This window comes from Pan troglodytes, chromosome 2, assembly GCF_028858775.2.
Source record: "Pan troglodytes isolate AG18354 chromosome 2, NHGRI_mPanTro3-v2.0_pri, whole genome shotgun sequence".
NCBI classification, from domain to species: Eukaryota; Metazoa; Chordata; class Mammalia; order Primates; family Hominidae; genus Pan; species Pan troglodytes.
In genome coordinates this window covers 191,852,308-191,872,990 of record NC_086015.1, presented here as the reverse complement: position 1 = coordinate 191,872,990, position 20,683 = coordinate 191,852,308, and the positions used below count along the sequence as shown (strand labels likewise).

The following is a 20,683-nucleotide window of genomic DNA, read 5'->3' as shown; positions in this document are numbered from 1 at the left end:
GGCCCTGGTCTCTGCACACAAGGGTTTTATCTAGGCTGAGCTGGGGGAAAGTGAGGTCTCTCCACACCCACCTCTCTCCGTCTCCACGTGTCAAGGCAGCTATAACAGTGCCTGGGCTTGGAGCATCTGGCTCTTAGGCCTGATGTCTAAGATACTACTTAAGTTCTCCAGTGATTTCTTTTTCTATTGTTGATTTTCTCATATATAAACTGGAGAATAATAATATCTGATTCATATGAAGAATCTTTGTAACATATTAAATACCAAATAAATGTCAGTTATAATTATCAGGAGGGACAACTTAGAAACCACTAACAAAGATGATTTTCTTCTTGGAAGTAGAATGTTTGCAGAATGAGATCTCTCCAGTAACTCTCCACTTTTCTATCTGCTGATAAAGGACTTCAGTGTAGTGTACCCGCATTTCACATTAATTGTTGCTTTAGCAAGGGATGTAATTACTCTGAGTACTTTTTAGCTACAAATCTTGAAATTCATGACATTTGGTGAACGTATGCCTTGCTGCCTCTCCAACTATTAATTCTCGTACAGTCTCACCTTTAGGACCAAAAGACAAATAGTAAAGTAAAGCTCATGCTTGGCTATTTAGAGCAGAGCAGCCTCCCTTAGGCTTCGGCAGACAAGGTACAACCACTGATGTTATCCTGCCGGGTAGGCAAGAAGTAAGAAAAGCGAGTCGCAGAGCAGAAGCGCCAAATCCTCAGAGTCGAGGAGAATCTAGGTCAAAGATCTCCTGCCAACCTTATTCACAGTTCTCATTTCAGGGTTCCTTCCCTCTAAACCTCCATGTGGGCCCTCCATAAAGGAGAAAGCAAGTTTTCTCGGTGGGGTGAGAAGATCTCTATTTGTGTGGAACTAAAAGAACCTATTTCCACAATGTTATGGCTAAAACATACACTCAGTTTTTCCCATTAATTAGGCTTTATGGATGTTATATATTAGAGATTTGACATAATAAAGGCAAGAGAATTCCAAGACATTATTTCCATTGGATGGCTTCACCTAGGCAAGACCCATGACATAAAAGTTTGATGAATTGAATGAACCATTATTCAAGGTTGGGTTTTCAAACTAAAACCATATTTTGGCCTTTGCTGTGCCCCACATGCCTGGCAGTGACTCCAGGCACACGTTTCATCTTCCTTTGGTTGCCTGGAAGAATGCAATGGGCTAGTTGCTCTAATGTTGGGAAAAAAAGGTTTTATCACCATGCACAGCTTTCTATGCATTGTCCCATAGAAAAACTATCCTCAATTACAAGCTACAGTTTTAATAAAGCACTATCAAAAAGACGGCACAGAGTTTCTGTTACCACGGCTCCAGCCTGACTGGTTCTAATTTCCTGTCTGCTCAAAATAAGATTTTATTAATCTGTTATTTTAGATACTTGGATTGTCATAATTCTTGCCATTATAGTACCAAAAAATAAGAAGATATGAAAATAGTACATCTGATAATTACAAATGTATAAAAATATATATGCAAAAGGGCCAGTATATGTTCGCCTATGTAAGTATTATCAAACAGCTACTAGAAGTGAATATATCCAAATGTTAACAAGACTTATGTCAGGATTGTGATATTATGAGTAATCTGAGTTTTTCTCTTTATAATTTTAAAATTATCTAAACAGAATATTATAAAAATGGATAGCTCTTAGAAAATAACAGGAAACATACTTTATAAAACATGGGGTTCCAGACTTTTCTTTAGTATTTTCAGGTATGAACCTAGGAGAGATTGGAGAGCCCAAAGTGTGGACAAGTTGCTGATAAAAATAAGGCACCTAGATTTTCAGTCTGATATGCATAAAAACACTTTCCTACTGTACAAGCTGTTTCTGTCTAGTGGGCTTGACAGATGCCTGAACGTGACACAAGACACTGAAATAACATGCAAATCAGTTTTCGGTTTTAATATGCAAATATGACGCTTGGCACATCACTTTCCATGGCGAGGTAAATTTCTGTTTTTGAGTTTTTCGTGGGAAATGCAAACCAGCAAACAAATGGTTAACTCCCCATCTTTCACCTAACACAAGGTGGTTTTCATTTGAGTCAGAGTGGTTCTGGCTCAGCAATCCAAGACACTTAGGATGCAAAGAAAGGGCATGTGTTTTGTTCAATAACAATGCCACCCTAGGCAAGCAATCCTACCTTCTGACAGACACACCGATCACACTGAATTTTTGGGCCTCAGCAGGGAGGCAGACAAAGTGCCTAAGTGAAAATAACAAGAACATGTTTTTTTGCTTGACCAGTGAAAATCAAATCAAAGTATCTCACCATGGTAAGAAGATAAGCTTATAGCCAAAGAAGAGAAAAAAGTCAAGGGTCCTTGTTTCTGGAGTACACAAGCAGTGTAGCAAACTATAGCCTCCTATGAAATCTATATTAAATTATCCACAAATAATAGTAATTAATTAGGCATTAAAGCAGTCATCAAAAGGAGTGAGATGCAACCAGTTCATAGAATTTATAATCCCGTCAGGAAATCAAGGTATATGAAGGAGAAATAAAAGAACAAAGCAAAAAATTGAATGTTGATAGTAATCAGTATGCCTTAGATATATAGGTTCTAGGGTCTGCTTACTTGGGTTCAAATCCCACATCCACAGCTTACCAATTGTATGATCCAGTGCAGGATGCTGAATTTTACTACCTATTAGTTATTTCAAAAATAAAATGGGGTAAATAGAATTTACTTTGTGAGTTGTTGTTGTTGTTTTAGATGGATTCTCTCTCTGTTGCCCAGGCTGGAGAGCAGTGGCATAATCTCAGCTCGTTGCATCCTATGCCTCCCAGGTTCAAGCAATTTCTGTCTAACTTTTGTATTTTGAGTAGAGACAGGGTTTCACCGTGTTGCCCAGGCTGGTCTCTAACTCCTGACCTCAAGTGATCTGCCTGCCTCGGCATCCCAAAGTGCTGGGATTACAGGCATGAGCCATAAGTTAAATGAGATGGTCCAGCCTACACCAATTAAGAAACTAATATCATCCTTAAAGATATACTATGATGTATAAATATTATTCAAGTGTATCAATGGATGATACAGATTCAGAGAGACAGAGAGAGAGAGAGAGAGAGAGAGAGTACTGTGTGCTTAAAGAGCTTGAATTAGGACTTGAATGAGGGACAGAATTCAGAGGAACTGAGGTGGCATTCTACTCTATCAACGATGGGATTAAAATTCCTTCACCTTTCTATGTGCTTTTACAGTCAAAAGATACTTGTGTGCAACACACACACACTAGATTATTTAATATTTTCCAATGCATGAAATCATTTCTTCTTTTTGTATAAACCAAGTTAGTGGTTTGTTAAGTGATTAGCCAAAATCATACCCATATTAATTGGCAGAACCAAGAGTTAGGCATGAGTCTTTTGATTCCAGCTTAGTGTTTTTCCACTAATTTACAGCCATCTCTATATATTCATTTAGAAATACGAAACTTACATGGTCTATCATAAAGGTTAATCAAGACAGTCAAACTCACTGATTAAAGTATGGTGCTAATTAGACCAGAAGCTGGAGACCAATGTGGCCTTTTTTACTTTCAGAAATATTGATTGTGGTATAATGGAGAAAACGTGGGCTTCAGAGGCAGAACAAGCTGGTTCAAATGCCAAATTATACCTCCAGTTTTGTATAACATTTCACAAGTTTTTTTTTCCCCCCCTTTTAGCGTCTTCACCTGTAAATGGAGTTGGGAAAGTAGGCAGAGGAGCAGGGTAGATGCCTTCATCTGAGAGCCACTGTGAGTAATACATAAGAAGACACATGGCATGTGCTAATATTTGACAGTGGCGCATGATTATTTGTATTAAATGCTCACACACAGTCTGTCAAATATGAGCTATGGATGTCTTTCAAATGTGGCAGGAAGGTGGATGAGAGAATATGAATGACTCAGTGTTATTCATCAGCACTGCAGCCGAGGGGAAGAAAGATCATGCTCTGACAGTGAATCTAAAGACCAGCAACATTTAATATTTCTAATCAATCACTGACCATGATTAAAATAATAGTAGTCATATTGAAGGAATCTTTTATCCATTCCCACAAACTCTGAAAGGTAGAAATACATTAGTATTTAATTTATGTATTTATTTATGTATAATTTACAAGAGTATAAATAAGGTATTCTGAGTGCTTAGTAGGTGTTCAATATGTTTTATATTGAGTAACTTATTTCATCACCAGTGCAACCATATTAGGTGGCTTCTATTCTGAATTTACAAATGAGAAAGCTGGAGTACAAAGATTACCGTGATAATAAGCGGAGAACCTGGGATTTGAATCCAGTCATCAATTCCAGAAAGGGATGCTTAACCGCAACAAAAGTGCCTCAGTCTCTCAACTCATCTGCCTTTTGCCAGTGAGATTTAACAACCCATCCACTTATTTGTAGTGGAATTTCACATACATTACAAAGTCTTGAACTATCAAAAGAACCTTTCTTAAGGACAAACATTTTTTAATGATATAGTCTCTCTGCGCACAAAGATGGAAACCAAAAATATTACAAGTACCCCCAACTAATTCTGATGCAGGTGGTCTGAGTACAAGGCTTTGAGAGACATGGTTGTTTTTTTGTTTTTTGGTTTTTTTTTTTGAGATGGAGTTTCACTCTTGTTGCTCAGTGTGCAATGGCAAGATCTCGGCTCACCACAACCTCTGCCTCCCGGGTTCAAGTGATTCTCCTGCCTCAGCCTCCTGAGTAGCTGGGATTACAGGCATGTGCCACCATGCCCGGATAATTTTGTATTTTTAGTAGAGATGGGGTTTCTCCATGTTGGTCAGGATGGTCTCCAACTCCCAACCTCAGGTGATCCACCTGCCTCTGCCTCCCAAAGTGCTGGGATTACAGGCATGAGCCACCATGCCCGGCCGACATGGTCATTTTTAATGTCTTCATTCATTCACTTGACTCATCAAAAGAAGTAGAACTGCTGTTATCAATCTGAGATATAAGCTAGAGAATTAATGTTAAATCTTAAAATAGTAAAATAAAATAATAAATAGTACTGTACCTAAAGGTGGGCAAAGGGAAAAACAGGTAAATAATACTATATTCTTTCACATTAGAAGCTAAAGGACAGTGTCATTTTCCAGTGACCAAACTGAAAAATTTTCTGCCGAGTTCTTACCATATCATGAATAAAATGCTAAGAAAATATTCAATTCTACAACAACTTAGGCCTTTCTAAAATGTGGGAGGCAACTTTAGATTCCCTGCCTTCTGTGAATTTCAGAAACAGAAAAGACACTGGAGACCATTTAGTAGTACATGAATCCCTTCATTTATAAGAAGAAAACTGAGTGTCAAGGAGGGAAACTGAGTTATTCAAGGTCATCTAGAAAATAAGGAGTAAAATCAAGAAGAAAGCTCACATCAGGAAAGAAGGTCTAATTCAATATTCGTTTAATTCTCTTTGCACCATTAAAGATTCACTCAGAAGAGTGACGCATTCTTGATGCTCTGTAAAGTATGCTCATTCTTGGCAAAAATTTTGGGACCCCTAATCTACATTTATGCAGCATTCTGAGATCCCAAGATGGAAGTTGCTATAAAGTGAAAATCATTGCTGTTATTCTCGGCGAGTCGACACACACTGACAACAGCTGGCATGAACAGATGTGGCCCACAGAGAATTCTGTCGGGCTGCGCTGGTGCCATCCCTTTGCAAGTTTCCTTTTCCTCGACAAACAAAGAGTGTTTCTCCTCAGTCTATGCAGCCCTATGGTCTTCTTGTTGATAGGGCTGAGTTCAAAGCCCTCATCAAGCTGGCCTCTATCTTGCCTCCCCGCTTTCATCTCAACAACTATTTCTCAAATAACATGCCTTTCAGAGAGAAACATCTCTGTTAAACGGTGAAAGTTTTCTTGACTTAGGGCCTTATGCAAAGCCTGGTGGTTGCAATAGTAATATTTATAGAATCACTATGCACTATGTCCTCCCACTTCTCAAATACTACAATGAAATAAGTACTCTGGCTGCCCCACTTTACAGATTAGGAAATTGAGACATCATGAAGTTAAATTACCTGCCCAAGTTCTCAGAGCTGATATGAGAAGGAGCTAGGATTTGTACCCGACCATTCTGGTTCTAGAAATTGCTTCCCAAGTTCTAATCACTAAACATTAAGACCAAAAAGAACAGGATTCAAGGTGACACTCTAATGAGAATAAAATGAGTTTCATGTAATTATGTGCCATAAACACACAAGGTGTTATTTTCATGATACCACCATGAGTATCATCAAAAACTCTAAATGCTTCTGCATCTCCATCATTCTAAATATCCTGGGTAATAGGCAGAAAACAAGTTATAACTGGCTTTATTCTTTTTTCTAATCAAATCATCTAATGTAGTGACTGACCCAGGTCATTCAGGACTCAATTCTGCTGACAATGCTGAATGTATGAACTCAGCCTCCAGTGCTTCCTGCATAGAAAGTCATTCGGAGAAGAACAAGTACATGTGAAGGATCACATTGTTTCTCTTGCAAGATGCAACCTAGCAAGCTTCTAACACAAAAACTACATATACCTGAAGAGATGATTGCAAATAATACATTTATTCAAAGGGAACTTGCTGAGTGCCTAGTAACTGCCATGCTAAAGATATTGAGAAGTAGGTCTTGCCCTCTAGAAGATATAGTAGAAAATTTTAGACACACAAAAATGTCCATCAATCCGAAGTAAAATGTTTTAATCATGTGCTATCAGAGCACAGAGAAAGGGGAGATGGTTGTAGCTCAGGAGATGAAGGGACACTCTCAAGAAAAGGTGGCATTTGAATTAGGTCTTGGACAAAGATGGGATTTGCATATCCAGAGATCTAGCAAGAACAAGATTCCAGGTGAAATCCCGAAAAAGTACATAAAGTGAGTCAAGTCAACAAGTTAGCATGTTTCCTTTCAAGTAAATGCAAATGTAAATGACCTCCAACCTTTATGTCCCTCTTTGTTCTTTTTTGTTTGTTTCATTGCCTGTGCTGTGCATGAAGATGTCAGTGATGTCTCGAAGGTGAGGGAATTCTTTGCTGGTAAAGTCAACCCATATATGAGGCTGCATGACAGCAGCTGTCTGCAGATTACCCAGGACCCTGGCATAGCAGGCTCTATAGAGGCTGAAGAAAATGAGGATCAACGTGGCTGTGGTGATTTTTTGATGCTAACAACTCAATGCTCAGAGGAAGGCCAGGGTGGAGAAATACAGGTATCCTGGGGTTTCTCTGCAAGGGCTATGCTGACACTCTAGGGGCAAGCATCATGAAGGAAGCTAAGATTTTTTTGCAGGTTCCATAAAGTTATGAAAAGTGGTTTTTTTTTTTATGTGCTGTCTTTACATAAAAGCTTAGCTGTGAGTTTCCAGGAATACTTCCCATCCACTCCTTAAGTACTTACGTTTCTGTGGATATGAGGCACTATCACACAAAGCCAGCATAAAAGTCAGACTGAAAGAACTTAATGTGCTTTACTGTCTCTGTAGCTTGGACCACAATGTTAGATGGTAACTAGGAGTCAACAGTGTCCTTTTCCAACAAGAAAAGTATAGAGAAAATAAGAATAGAGCAGCCCGGCTGCTAGAGTTCTATGTTCCTCTCTATCATAAACTTTCTGGGTGCTATTTAGGAAATCATTTCACCTCTCTGGGTCCGCTTTCCTCAAGTGGGCGCAATCATCTTCAATCTTCTAATGCACATGTTTCTTGCAACAAATAAACCAAATAGGAGAAGTGGGACTACTCAAGTAATTTGTGAATGGCAATATGACTAAAGGGACACACAAACCATCATCATGTTCATCGTCACCATCCACCTTTTTATTATTACAGCTAAACTTTGGGCCAGGCCTTACTCCAAATGCTTCAGATGTATTTCATCCACCCTGCATCTTGATTAGGTGGTTACTTTTATTGCCCTCATTCAGTGCTAAGGAAATTAAAGCACAGATTTCTAAGTAAAGCACTCAAGGCACTGAAGCCTGGATTCCAGTATGACTCTATAGTCCATGGCCTTCACCAGTCAGCTACATGTAGTATTACAAGAGTGGCATTATCAGTACCTATTTGTTATCCCTTCTCTACTTTTGAACTTTTAGCTATGTCATTATATTGCACTCATAACTAAAAATGAATAAAGTTTAACCCAAATTGTATTTACTGAGCAGGCACAAGGTGGCAGATACTGCATTAGTCAGCACTTTGATGATAAAGGTAAGGATAAACTTAGAAATGCAAAATAGTCATGACACAGTAGCTTAAACTGACAGGCAGGAGTAGCTAATACTGTTTCTCTCTAGGGAAAAATATGGATAGAAGTATCTTAAAGGAAGAAAGAAAGGGTCTCAGATGAAGATAAAAACAGTCATGAGAGATAACCCATAATTACCTACTTAAAATGTATAGGGATTATACTAGATGAATGTTCTAAAAACTACATATAATATTGTTAGCATCCTTCTACAAATAGAGGCCCATGAAAATTAAGGAGTTCCCTAAAATCTAACAGGTAGTACAGGTAGGGCAAGACTCAAGTCTGAGTCTGTCTGGGTCTAGCAACTGTGTTCTTAACTACCAAACTACCCCTAAAAGAAGAAGAATAATGTGGAAAGAGAGAACACTTTGACTATTCTCTCCTTCTACCAGGGTCTGACTACAGGGATTTTGGTAAGTATTTATAGAACCCATCTACATTTTACACAGCTATTTATCATCCTTTAAAATGTGTTATTGCTTGTGCTCAAAGGGAACACGAAAATTAGGGCACCGTCTCCATTCCAACTTGTAGATTAAAGGAACACAGAATGTTTTTTGAAACATTAGAAAAATTAGATGTAAAACCACAAATAAAGAAAAAAACTTATCTTTCAGGGAGCAGACCCCTTGAAACAACATATTTTTTGCTTCAACAAATACTTTCTGCTAGCATTACTGTGGCATACTAAGAAGTTTATCGATTTAGAGTTATCAAGCTCTAACCTCCAAAGGAAAAGCCTAACCCCGAGCAAACAGCAATACTGACATGTCACATAGCGTAATGAACACTGGACTCGGGAGCCAGAGGACTAGGATTTATGCCCCAAGCCTGCTGCATACTAGTCACATGACCTAGCTATGTCACATAATCTCTCTGCATCTCGCCTGCTTATTCTAGACTAGGTCAATTCCATTTGCACTTTACAAGGTAGGTATGAAGATGATGACCTTTGGGAGCATTATGCACATCTTTCAGAGTTTGTCACATGTAAATATTTGCAATATCTTGGCCTTGTGATAAAGTCAGGGAAACAGATGCAGTGATTTCACAGGTCAGAGAAGGATATTCAACTTAAAAATCCCATTCTGGATTTTCTAAGGTCACTTATTGAGCCAAAAAAAAAAAAAAAAATGAGCTCAGAATTCCTGATATACCATCATGTGTCAATGGACAAAAATTACTAATATTTATCTCACTAGTTTCTGATACAACAGGAAACCTCTAACAAACAGGTAGCATAATAAGCTATATGGATTTGGGCAAGTCACTTCACTTTTGTGGGTCTCAACTATACCCACTCCTCCGCTCACTTGTGATTCAACAAATATAGTAAAGGGTACTAATTCTTACCATATGGACCTCAGAGAGACTATTAGGAACTGTGAAGTGAGATAATGAACTGTGAAAATTCTCCGAAAACAATGAAATGTCAAACAAACCTGGAGGACATTATGTTGAGTGAAATAAGCCAGGCACAGAAAGATAAATATTGCATGACCTCACTCAAGTGTGGAATCTAAAAAAGCTGATCTCATGGAAGTAGAGAGTAGAATAGTGGTTAACACCTCCTCTAAGCCACTGTGAGAAGGACTCCATCACTTGCAAATACAATTGATTACACAAAGCACAAGCAAATCAACTTTTCCTGCCAAGAAGATTTGTTGCCCTTGGTGAAATAATAGCATTCTGGCCAGAAAGGAAATTTCATCATTTTCCTATGACTTCGGTTCTGACTTTTGCAATACGCATGCCTGGGCTTCAGAGTCCAGAACCCAATTCTGGCCCTGCTAGTTTACAGCCTAGAGCCAGTGATTTGATCACTGACTGAGCTGAGGATAGATTTGCTAACTACCATAGCTGGGTGCCAGGCCGACCCCAGGCTGAAATCCTCCCAACACTGAGGCTGCATAGACAGGCTCTCCAGCCAAGCAGGCAGCAGAAGTGTCCTGAATGTTTACTATGTACCAGGCACAGAGATAGAGGAGGAAATAGCATACACAGAGCTCCTGCTGTGTCAATCACATCTCATTCTTTTCTCGTTTAATCTTTCCCTGATGAGGTAGGCAGTATTAGCTCTGATTTTCAGAGCAGTTAACAGATGTGAACAAAGTTAAAATAATAGAGGCGGGATTGTAATCTAGGATTAACACTGAAATTTAAGCTCTTTTTCAGATGAACAAAAGTGCCTGCCCTCCAGGAGCTCACAATCTAGTGGGAAAGTCAGAAAGGTAACTCAATAGACTGTGAGCTCCTTGAGGGCAAGGACCATTTTAAATTTTTTCTTGTATCTTCAGCATCAAGCATGTTGTCTACCATGCAAAAGGCACTTAATAAGTGCTTGCTGAATAGACAAGCCATATTTAGATGTTGACCTTCACAAAATACAAACCTAATTATATTACTCATCTGACTTCACAAACCTAGCTCCTCTTTGTCAAACTCCTGAGTACTACTTAGAAAGTTCTTGAAGGGCCTGCCTTCATAGTCTCATCTTCTGTGATTCCCTTCCACATCCTCTGTGTACCACACTTCCATCTTCCAACTATCTTGGCATATAGGTGGTGTTCAACAAATGTTCATTGAATGGACAAACAAAGCCAAGAAGGGATATATCTGCATAACATCAGAGGCATCAATATAATGCCTTATGAACACCAAGGGTAGATTTATCCAACTGAAGGCATCAGGAAGGTTTCACAGAAGACAGGACAATTGATTTGAGTCATTAACTCTAAAATCTCAAAGGCTAGATGACATTGCATAGGGAAAATTCAATCCTCTTTTGCTATTAATTAGGCAAATGACATCATAACAAAACATTTTTCTTTAAACCAGAAATATGAGCTGTGCCAAATTCCATCATCTAAAGGATATGGGTTTAGGCCAAAAGCCCATCACATAGATTATTGTTTTTCTTCTCCCAAGTACTTTGGAAAAACTAAGTCTCATTTGGCATGCAGTGCCTCTCAGCAAGGTCATGGTTCTTCTGCCGTGGTGCCTGGGGCAGTTAAGGTAAGAATTGTGTTTTCAAAAAAACACCTCAGACACTGTTAAGAATAAGACAACATGGTGAAACCCCGTTTCTACTAAAAATACAAAAAAATTAGCCAGGTATGGTGGTGGGCGCCTGTAGTCCCAGCTACTCGGGAGGCTGAGGCAGGAGAATGGCGTGAACCCGGGAGGTGGAGGTTGCAGTGAGCCGAGATCGTGCCACTGCACTCCAGCCTGGGCGACAGAGCGAGACTTCATCTCAAAAAAAAAAAAAAAAAAAAAAAAGAGAATAAGACAGCTGGTTAGACAGGATGACATGGGAATATTCAGAGCTTTGGTCAAGAAATCAGACCAATGAGTCAGTAAGAAAGGGTCATTGAATTACTCCATTTTCACACTGCTATAAAAAACTTCCCTGAGAATGGGTAATTTCTAAAGAGGTTTAACTGACTCACAGTTCCGCATGGCAGAGGAGGCCTCAGGAAACTTAAAATCATGGCAGAAGGGGAAGCAGGCACCTTCTTCACAAGGTGGCAGCAGAGAGAGAAGCGAGCAAGAGCAAGGAAAACTGCCTTAAAAATCTCAGATCTCATAAGAACTCCCTCACTATGAAGAGAACAGCATGGGGGAAGGGCCCCCACGATCCAATCACCTCCCTCCCTTGACATGTGGGGATCACAATTCAAGATGAGGTTTGGGTAGGGACAAAGCCAAACCATATCAGCTAGTAAGAAAGTGGGGGACACTCCCAAATTAGCATTTTCATCCTTGATCCCAGCATTAGAACAGACTATGGTATACCAGGGTGGGGGAGAGAGGAAATCTGCCTCCATCTAGATCACAGGCATCACTGGGTTTGCTGATCTGCAAAATAAAGCAGCTGAAACCGAACTAGATGATCTCCATTACCTGGAAATTGGAAATGAGGGAGCATGGAGAAAAGAGATAAGCTATAACCAGATATATTCATTTAAAGACTCATACACAAGCACAGCAAAGCTGTTGATATTGTGTCCTTTCAGACAGCCTGACATTGAAGCCCTCAGTCAGCACAAATATTTCACTTGAGCACACACATACCAGGTGCCTTAGCTTTTCTCTCAAGTTGAAGTCTTAAAGCCCCTGCCTAATATCTGTTTGAAGATTAGAAGTAGCTCTCACATCCTTGATATCAAGGTCCTCACTCCTTGTTTTTTGTGCTGCTTTTAAATAGCACACTGAGATAACAAATGCAGGAGAAGCAAGGCTTCAACTAGATGCACACTTGTTGAGTGCTTGTTTTATGTTGATTCTTCCCATACTCACCATCAGAGCTTTCCCATGGCCTCCCTCGGCTTCCCATCTTCTATCTAAATCATAGATTCTTAGTCTTGGCTGCCCATCAGAATCACTTGGGAAGCTTAAAGCATAACAGTGACTCTACCCACAAGAACAATTAATTCAGTATCTCTAGGGGTGAGGCCTAGGAAGAATATGGTTAGAATATGCCACAGATAATTCTGATGGGCAACGTAAGATAAGAACTGCAAGTTAAACATAGGAAGTCACGCCCTGTGTTAACTTCTCTTTTTCACTCTCTGGAGTATCACTAGGGTATGGTCTATCCACCCAGTATCCATGCCCATTAAATTTCTCCCCAGAAACAGCTAATAGGGTAAGAGTTGCAAGAGAAGCTGTGGGGACTAACTGAAGTGGGTTACCTTAGTTTAAAGGAGTATAGATCTCGCTGTGCCCTCTCTTTATTGCCATTGCCTTTGGTAAAGGTCTGTGGCTACATAAAACAGAATCAGCCACTGGAAGTGCCATGCACTTTGGTAGAATTCATTCTCAATATTTAATAATATTATTAATAATATCAATGGCTACATTTATTGAGTAACATATTTTGTACAGAGCTCTGGGCTGAGTATTTCATATGAATTATTAATATTTAAAAATCTGAAAATGTTCATAGGAAAGGTATTTATCCCATTATACAGAGGAGGATATCTGGGATTAGAGAGGTGAGCAATGCATGACACCACTCTAGCTTTAAGACTGTCAAACTTCAAAGCCTGCCCTCATACACATTAAGCCAGGGAAGCGCCTTGACTCCATCATTACATCATCACATCATCATGATGGAGGAAGAATGAGGATCTCAAAGAGTGGACATTCCCTTATAGGAAGGGGATAAATAATAAATAAGTCATAAATGGGTAATTTTTTTTTAAGAAAAGTAGTAGAGAAGCTTGTTCAAGGGAGCTAGGGAAGAATGTATACAACTCAGTATTCGTGGTAATGGGACACCACGTTAAGGCAAATGGATTGAATTTGGGAAGCTTCCTTCTTTGATTGAGAGGTGAATAATTCCCAAGGAAATGGTCCAGCTTGCTTAGCTGGGTTTATCCATTTGAGGGTGTTCCCTCAGGACTGCAAGTTTAGCAGTTAGCTTTCTGACCTCACATCAAGGGCTGCTGTGGATGGAAGGCATTCTTGCCATGCGGGTCCCGGACCCGTAATTGCCTAGTGGCCCCATTAAACAAATTAGATAAGGTATACAGACTCTTTGGCATGGGGCTCAAGGTCCCTCAGATTTTGGCACTAAATTTGTTTTCAATCTTATCTTCTACTTACGTGTACACCCTATTCCAGACCAGTTCATTTGCTCTTCTCTCAGTTCAACCACAGAGACCATTTTCCACACCAAGGCTGTGGACCACACTATGCTCACGGCTGTGAACACCAACAGCCAGCCATTCTCTGTAGGGTCAAACATTCTCTGTAGGGTCAATTCTGCTAGTCTTCAGATCCTAGTCAGATATCTTGTTCATTAATTCACTGGGCCCCAAACAATGTCCTCCTTCTCTCACTCCCTCAGAGCACAGTGCTGTCATAGAGAGAACATACTTCAGAGCCCACTGTCTTGCACCACTACAATTGATAGTATGACCTTGGGCAGGTTCCTTACTTTCTCTGTGCCTCAGCTTCCTCAATGCAAAATGGAAATAATCACAGTACCCACATTTCAAAGGGTTGTTTTAACAATCACATGGGTTAAGAAAGCACATGGAACAGTGCTTGACATATAAGTATTTGGTAAATGAATAAATGCCTAACTCTTCTGAGGCACCAATTACTGACTAGCCAGTAGTGTAGTTATATGCTTTTAGCACATATTCAGGGATCTTAAAATATTTGTTTCATTAATTCTGCAAATTGAATACCAACAAAAGAGTCTTTGGCTAAGTTTGAGCACCACCATCATCCTATACCATGCATGAGAGATGACACAGTAACACAGGGAGAGAACTAGTAAAAAGAAAATTTTGTTGTTTTTTTTTTCAGTGTTGTATAATTTTGGTCTCAGATTGACAAGCCTCAGGGAATAAAATATGTATTTACATAAAAATTTCTGGTAATGGCATATTGAAAAGTAATTAAATGAAACAACACATTCTATTTGCTGACGGCTCCATTTCTAACACTAACAGTGTATGGGACAACGTTTTGACATAAGACCGGGACAGCCCCTCTCCCAAGCGGTTTTTAGCTATAAGCTATCAGTGAAGGACCTGACTCACCTATGAGTTTTCAAGTACAGAAAGACCTTTGGAACATGGAAGAACTTAATAGGCATTAGGTCACTGGCATAACTCCATGGATAAGGTGAACATAGGTGTTTCATAATGTAAAAAGGCGTACTTTCTTCTTTTTCTCTGCCAGTTTTTTATCCCCAAAAATGTTCAAGAGAGAATTTAGCAACTGAGAACCTGGAGAAAATTTTAGAAATTTTGTAGCTTAATGGTTCTCAGCCTGTTGTACATGGAACTTGATGTGTCCGTGATAAAACTGTCTAATGGAACTTGAGAGGCTGATTTCAAATTTTTAAAAGTCTAAAAATATGCAAACATTTAACCGGGATTAGACTGTTTATTGACTGAATATCAACTCAGTGCAGTAAGAATGGTTATGTCATTTCTGATCAGCCAATGCATATGTGTCTTGCAGTTTGACTGCAGAATCTTCAGCACAAAGAGTTCGAATATGAAAAATAACACAAAGTTCTCTTGTTCATGTAAAGATGTAGCCTGAGATTAAAATGACAACACTCCGGTTTCCCGACTTCAAGTCTAGTGTTTCCTCAACTATACCATAGCTTATTGGAGGGTCTTTGAAGGGATATTTTTGTGCGTATGTGTAAATTGTATGCATAATGTCTTTGAATCCATAGAATAAGGTTTCTTGACCCTCCCACTGTACACTTACAATGGCTTTGTTACAGTAGGCCGTAAATGTGTAGACAATTAGAAACATACAAACACAAATGTATATCATGCTCCCCACCCCCCAACACAACTCTGATTTCCTGACGACACATTTTCATAAACTTATTTTTTAACAAATTACAAGGGGTCTTCCTTCATTTGGGGCCCTGTGCCTTTTTGTTAATTTAGGAAATGATCAGGGTATACAGTCAAATAAATACCCAAGTGAACAAGGCAAATGGACACAGCAACTCCTACAGACTATTTCCCTAAGAAACCAGGCAAAAGGCAGGCTTTTGACTAAATATAGAACTAGCAGTCAAAATGTGCAAATAGAAACTTCCAGTTGTGGACTGGTGGGAAACCCCAATAGGCCATCTCAGCAAACCATGTACAGGAGGTGAAATCAGTACTTCCTTAAAAGATAATTCCAGTAAAAGAAGCACATAGGGTTCTCCAATGCGTCTCCTAAGTCATTTATGAGAAAGAAAAGGGGAAAAAATGAGTCCTGCTACCACTGAGACGCCCAGGTCCATGGCCCACAGTCTGACTCACGGTCAGAGAACTAAACTTGAGAATGTGTATAGACATCCCTTTACCTCATTATGCTTGGTCTAAGTGAATTTAAAAATAGGCCTTGGAGAGTTCCTGGACTACTCACAGCCATTGCCACAGAGTCGGTAACATAACATGTGACTTAAGATCACCTTTGTACAGTTTTGCACTGACTCATTCCTACCCATATGGACTTTAGATGAAAAACTAATGCTAGCTTTCCCTCATGCTTTAATTTAGGATCCTATGCTACTGTATACCTTATTCTTCTTTGTGGTCATCCTGTTTTAAAATATAGGAAAAAAGAGAGGTGCTTGAGAACAGAAAGTGATGGCTGCCCCACCTCTATTTTGCTGCCAAGTATGATATACACATCCCTAGTTTCCTGTGTGCATTAGGGCCTGAAGAGTTGCCCTTCTCTGTCTCATGCATATGTGCCAAATCTGTCTCCAGTGACAGAGAGAAACTGCATGTGGTGCCTGGCTTCCGTTTCAGTAAAAAATATATTTATTTGGATTTCAAGATGATTATTGACATCCTTGGACATTCAGTACAACTTAGTAATTTGCATGGGTGTTTACTCCGCTTGCCAACATGAGCTACAATTAGGGTGAATATCAACTTTTTACAAAAACAAACTGGCCTAGTTCTACTCCTGAAATGCCTGCTCTCCAGCTTCCCTCAAACCCCATTCACTTGCCAAGGTAACCATAACAAATGCTGGTGCCTGTTGCTTGGCCTTAGCCTGACCAAGACACAGCCCTGATAGGCACCTGGGATAGTCAGGGCAGGGACAGCCTACAAAAGGAATTCAGACTGGAAAAGTACAAGGTGAGAGCTGCACGGTGTGGATGTGTGTGCACTGACACATATGCTAATAAACGCAAGAGATGGAAAAGAAAGGCTCTTCCTCCTAAAAATCACACAATCTGTGTTACCATTGGATTGAAAAGTCAGTAATTTCTTGCATATGCATCATGAATTTAAAATTGGAAACAATTTTTCTTTGTGTGACATTTCTTGCTTTGCTATTAATATAGCAAATTCCCAGAAGACAAAAAGGAGAAAATAAGGAAATAGAAAAACCTGAATTCAAATCTTGCCATGGCCAAAAACTAGCTATGCAAACCTGAGCAGGTCTCAAGGCCTCAGTTTTGCCATCTGCAAAAAAACGAGGATACAGTATGAATACGGTATTCACTTCACGGGATTATGGTGAAGATCAAATAAGACAATATTGTCATTCATTCTTCTAACAAACATGAATTAGGTTCTTCCTCCTTGAAAGGTGCTGTTCAAGGTGCTGGGGATACAGTAGTGAACACAACAAACTCCCTGTACTCATAGAATTTGGATTTGTCAGTGTTGGGGCTGCTGTATGTGTGAGAGACAAACAATATGCACACACATTAAAAACATACATACTACACATCATGCAAACAATATCAGGATAGTGGTGCAAATAGATGTGAAAGAATTTTGTATATAGAAAAATGGCATAAAAAAGTATTATTTAACATTATTACACAAGGGTCCCAGACATAAACTTTCTGCAATTACACGATTTCCTTCCTCCCTCCTTTTCCTTCTCCTTCCTTTTTTCCTCCCATAAGTATTAGTTAAGAGCATACTTTGAGAAGTGCATCATGGTGTAGTTTCTTAAGGGAATCTGATAAATTAGAAGCATATCCTGTCTGCAGGAAGCATACAGATGGCATAGAGTTAAGGCATTACAAATCTTTACCCTAGGTACAATGTGACAAAAGCTGCTTATCTTAGAGAAGGTAGATCAAATGCTATGAACATTTTGGAGGGAAAGGCTCTTCCTGAACCTTCTGGAGGTAACTCAAAGGGGACTGGAGATGTTGAGCCACTGTCCCAGGCAGAGTGAGCAAAGAACTGTGCATCCTAACAAAGACTTCTGGTACTCGGTAGCTCCTAGTGTACAAAAGGGAAATGCAGCCGGGTGCGGTGGCTCACGCCTGTAATCCCAACACTCTGGGAGGCCAAGGTGGGTGGATCACGAGGTCAAGAGATCGAGACCATCCTGGCCAACATGGTGAAATCCCATCTCTACTAAAAATACAAAAGTAGCTGGGTGTGGTGGTGCGCACCTGTAGTCCCAGCTACTCGAGAGGCTGAGGCAGGAGAATCACTTGAACCCAGGAGGTGGTGATTACAGTGAGCAGAGATCATGCCACTGCACTCCAGCCTGGTGACAGGGCGAGACTCTGTCTCACAAAAAAAAAAAAAAAAAAAAAAAGGAAATGCACCTGGGAAGATAGAGCTGGGGGTCTGTCAGCTGGAGCTGCATTCTCACTTATGCTCCCAGCTCCGTTTACTCTGTACCAGAAAGTCTTCATGAATGCAAGGATACTCAGTGCTCCAGCGCTGAGTATGAAACATAAAACTTGCGTTTCATAATGAGACTTTCCCAGATTTCAAAGTTTGAGGTGACATTTACAGAAGCTCCTTTTTGCTAACAACAGCACAATGATCCTTTCAAAGATAATTTCTAAGTAAATGATAAGTAAAGTCATCTTCCTCTGTTGGGTGTGCAGCTCCAGTTACTTACTTCCTAAAGATAGGCTTTTAAGAAAGCTGAGACCTTTCCTGTAAACTTAATAAAATTATTATTTTCTCTTTTTGCTGTCTGAATGCATCACTGTTATTTTCTGCTACTGATTTGAGGGTAAGGTGGGGTAGTAAAAAAATGTTCTCCCACTATTGCAGGCATCTGAAATATGAAGTTAGAGAAGTAAGTTATGCTTTTTGGCTTTATTTCAAATACCCTTCTTATTATGAAGAGTGTGAACTGGAAATAAAGATGTCTTCTTTCATATGAAAGATTGTGAGCATTCTTGCTTGATAGTCCAAATAAATGGATGAAAGCTGCCAACAGTATGTGGCTTCAAATCAGCTTGTTCTTAAAGTCACAGAGAACTGAGACAATCTGAAGCGATCCAATTTAGAAACACTCCTCTAATTGTTACAATTTCAGAACAAAATCCCAGCAGAGGGTAAGTAAGAGCATATGAAGTCATAGTCCATATTTCCAGTTTTCATGAAGGTTGGAAAGAAAAGAAAAAGATGAAGAAAGAGAAGGGAGAAGAAAAGAAGGGGGAGTAGCAGCTCTGGGTTTATAAAATAGCAATTTTTCAAAATAAAACAACATTTTTTCCTCTGATGAGTGCTCCTTTGGGCCACTAGTGAATGTTTGTTGACTCCTATTCACCAATGATTCTAATGACAATTTTGCTGTTTCTTCCTCATACCAGAGGAGATTAAAACCAATGAACTTTAGAAGGTAGTGGGAAAGACTGTGAAAGGCAGCACAGTGACAGCAGAGATGGCCGCTGACAGCCTGGGGGGATAGGAGGAAAAAATTACTGAGTTTCAGCAGAGCATAACAATAGATGGTCATGGTGATGACCTTGAGTCATCAAAAGGTTTCAAATGCTTAGAATAGCCCCATAAGGAAAAAGAAAAATATGCCATGCATTTTAATGAGGTTTTTTATCCAAAATCTTAAAAATTGTTTGTTATTAATTTTGTCTCTGATGGAGGAAAAGTCAGATGTAAAGTACAAAGTGACTAACCAGAGCATCCATGTAATGCATTCCTGAGCACAGGCAAATTTACCAGTTCCTCATAGTGGTCAAATATTTTCAACAGCAACTAAACATGCGCGTGACACACACACACACACACACACACACACACACACAGAGTATTCAAAGTTTTGGCAAACTAAGACAGGACGACGAGAAAGACTAAAATGCTCATTTGCTTGGCTATGTTGTCCATAGGAGTGGCAAAAGGAATACCATAATTTTAATAATAAGTGAAAGGACAGAGTCATAAATTAAGTGGCTCCTATTATATTCTTGACAGTAAAACAAAAACAAATAAAAAGAAAAACAAGTGAACTTTTCCATGAATGTTCACAATTTTCAACCACACCTGTGCTATTATCTGCATCTGTTCTAATCACTTCATGAGGAGGGCTTTCCAGTGATGTCCATTTTACAATTGTGGAATCCAAGGTGCCTATGCAGTTAGTAGTTGGTCCACAGTCACATGGCTTGTTGGGTGATTGGAGACCAGATCCACTGAGTTCCAATCCAAGTCCACATTCCTTCCTCTGCCCAGCACTGCTTCTTCCTTAGGCAGGGACTCCTCTCCCAATACTTCTGAAGATACCCCAGAGCACATGTTAACATTTCTATTATGGGTTGCCTATTAAATGCCAGCATCTTCCCATGTGTTCTCATTCAATCCACTCAACCAGTCTATAAAGCAGAGATTATTAACTGCCATTCTTCAAGTGAGGAGACAGTTCTTGGAAAGCTCAGGTTGCCTACCTACATCTGCAGACTTATAATCTAACTTTACTCATTTGAGTCTGGCTTTCGTTTTGTGCATCTTTTCTATCTTCCCACAAGACTAGGATTTAACCTATTTAAATCTTATTTTTCCCTATAAGGGCAAGATCTAGGTCTTATTCATCTACATATCCCTCATCACATCCAACACAGCGCATGGGCCATTGAGGGTGCCCAAAAAATGTTCACAGCTGAATACATGTATGAATGTATGTATT

At 39.5% G+C, this 20,683-nt stretch overlaps 1 protein-coding gene and 1 non-coding gene across 17 annotated transcripts in view; both read right to left on the bottom strand.

The window, feature by feature from the left end:
• The window catches only part of LPP (LIM domain containing preferred translocation partner in lipoma), a 726,282-nt gene that overhangs the window by 180,588 nt on the left and 525,011 nt on the right, over positions 1-20,683 (bottom strand). The window lies entirely within an intron of this gene.
• Positions 10,469-10,554, bottom strand: MIR28 (microRNA mir-28). The gene has a single exon (NR_031999.1). It is a non-coding gene; the product is annotated as a microRNA mir-28 (primary transcript).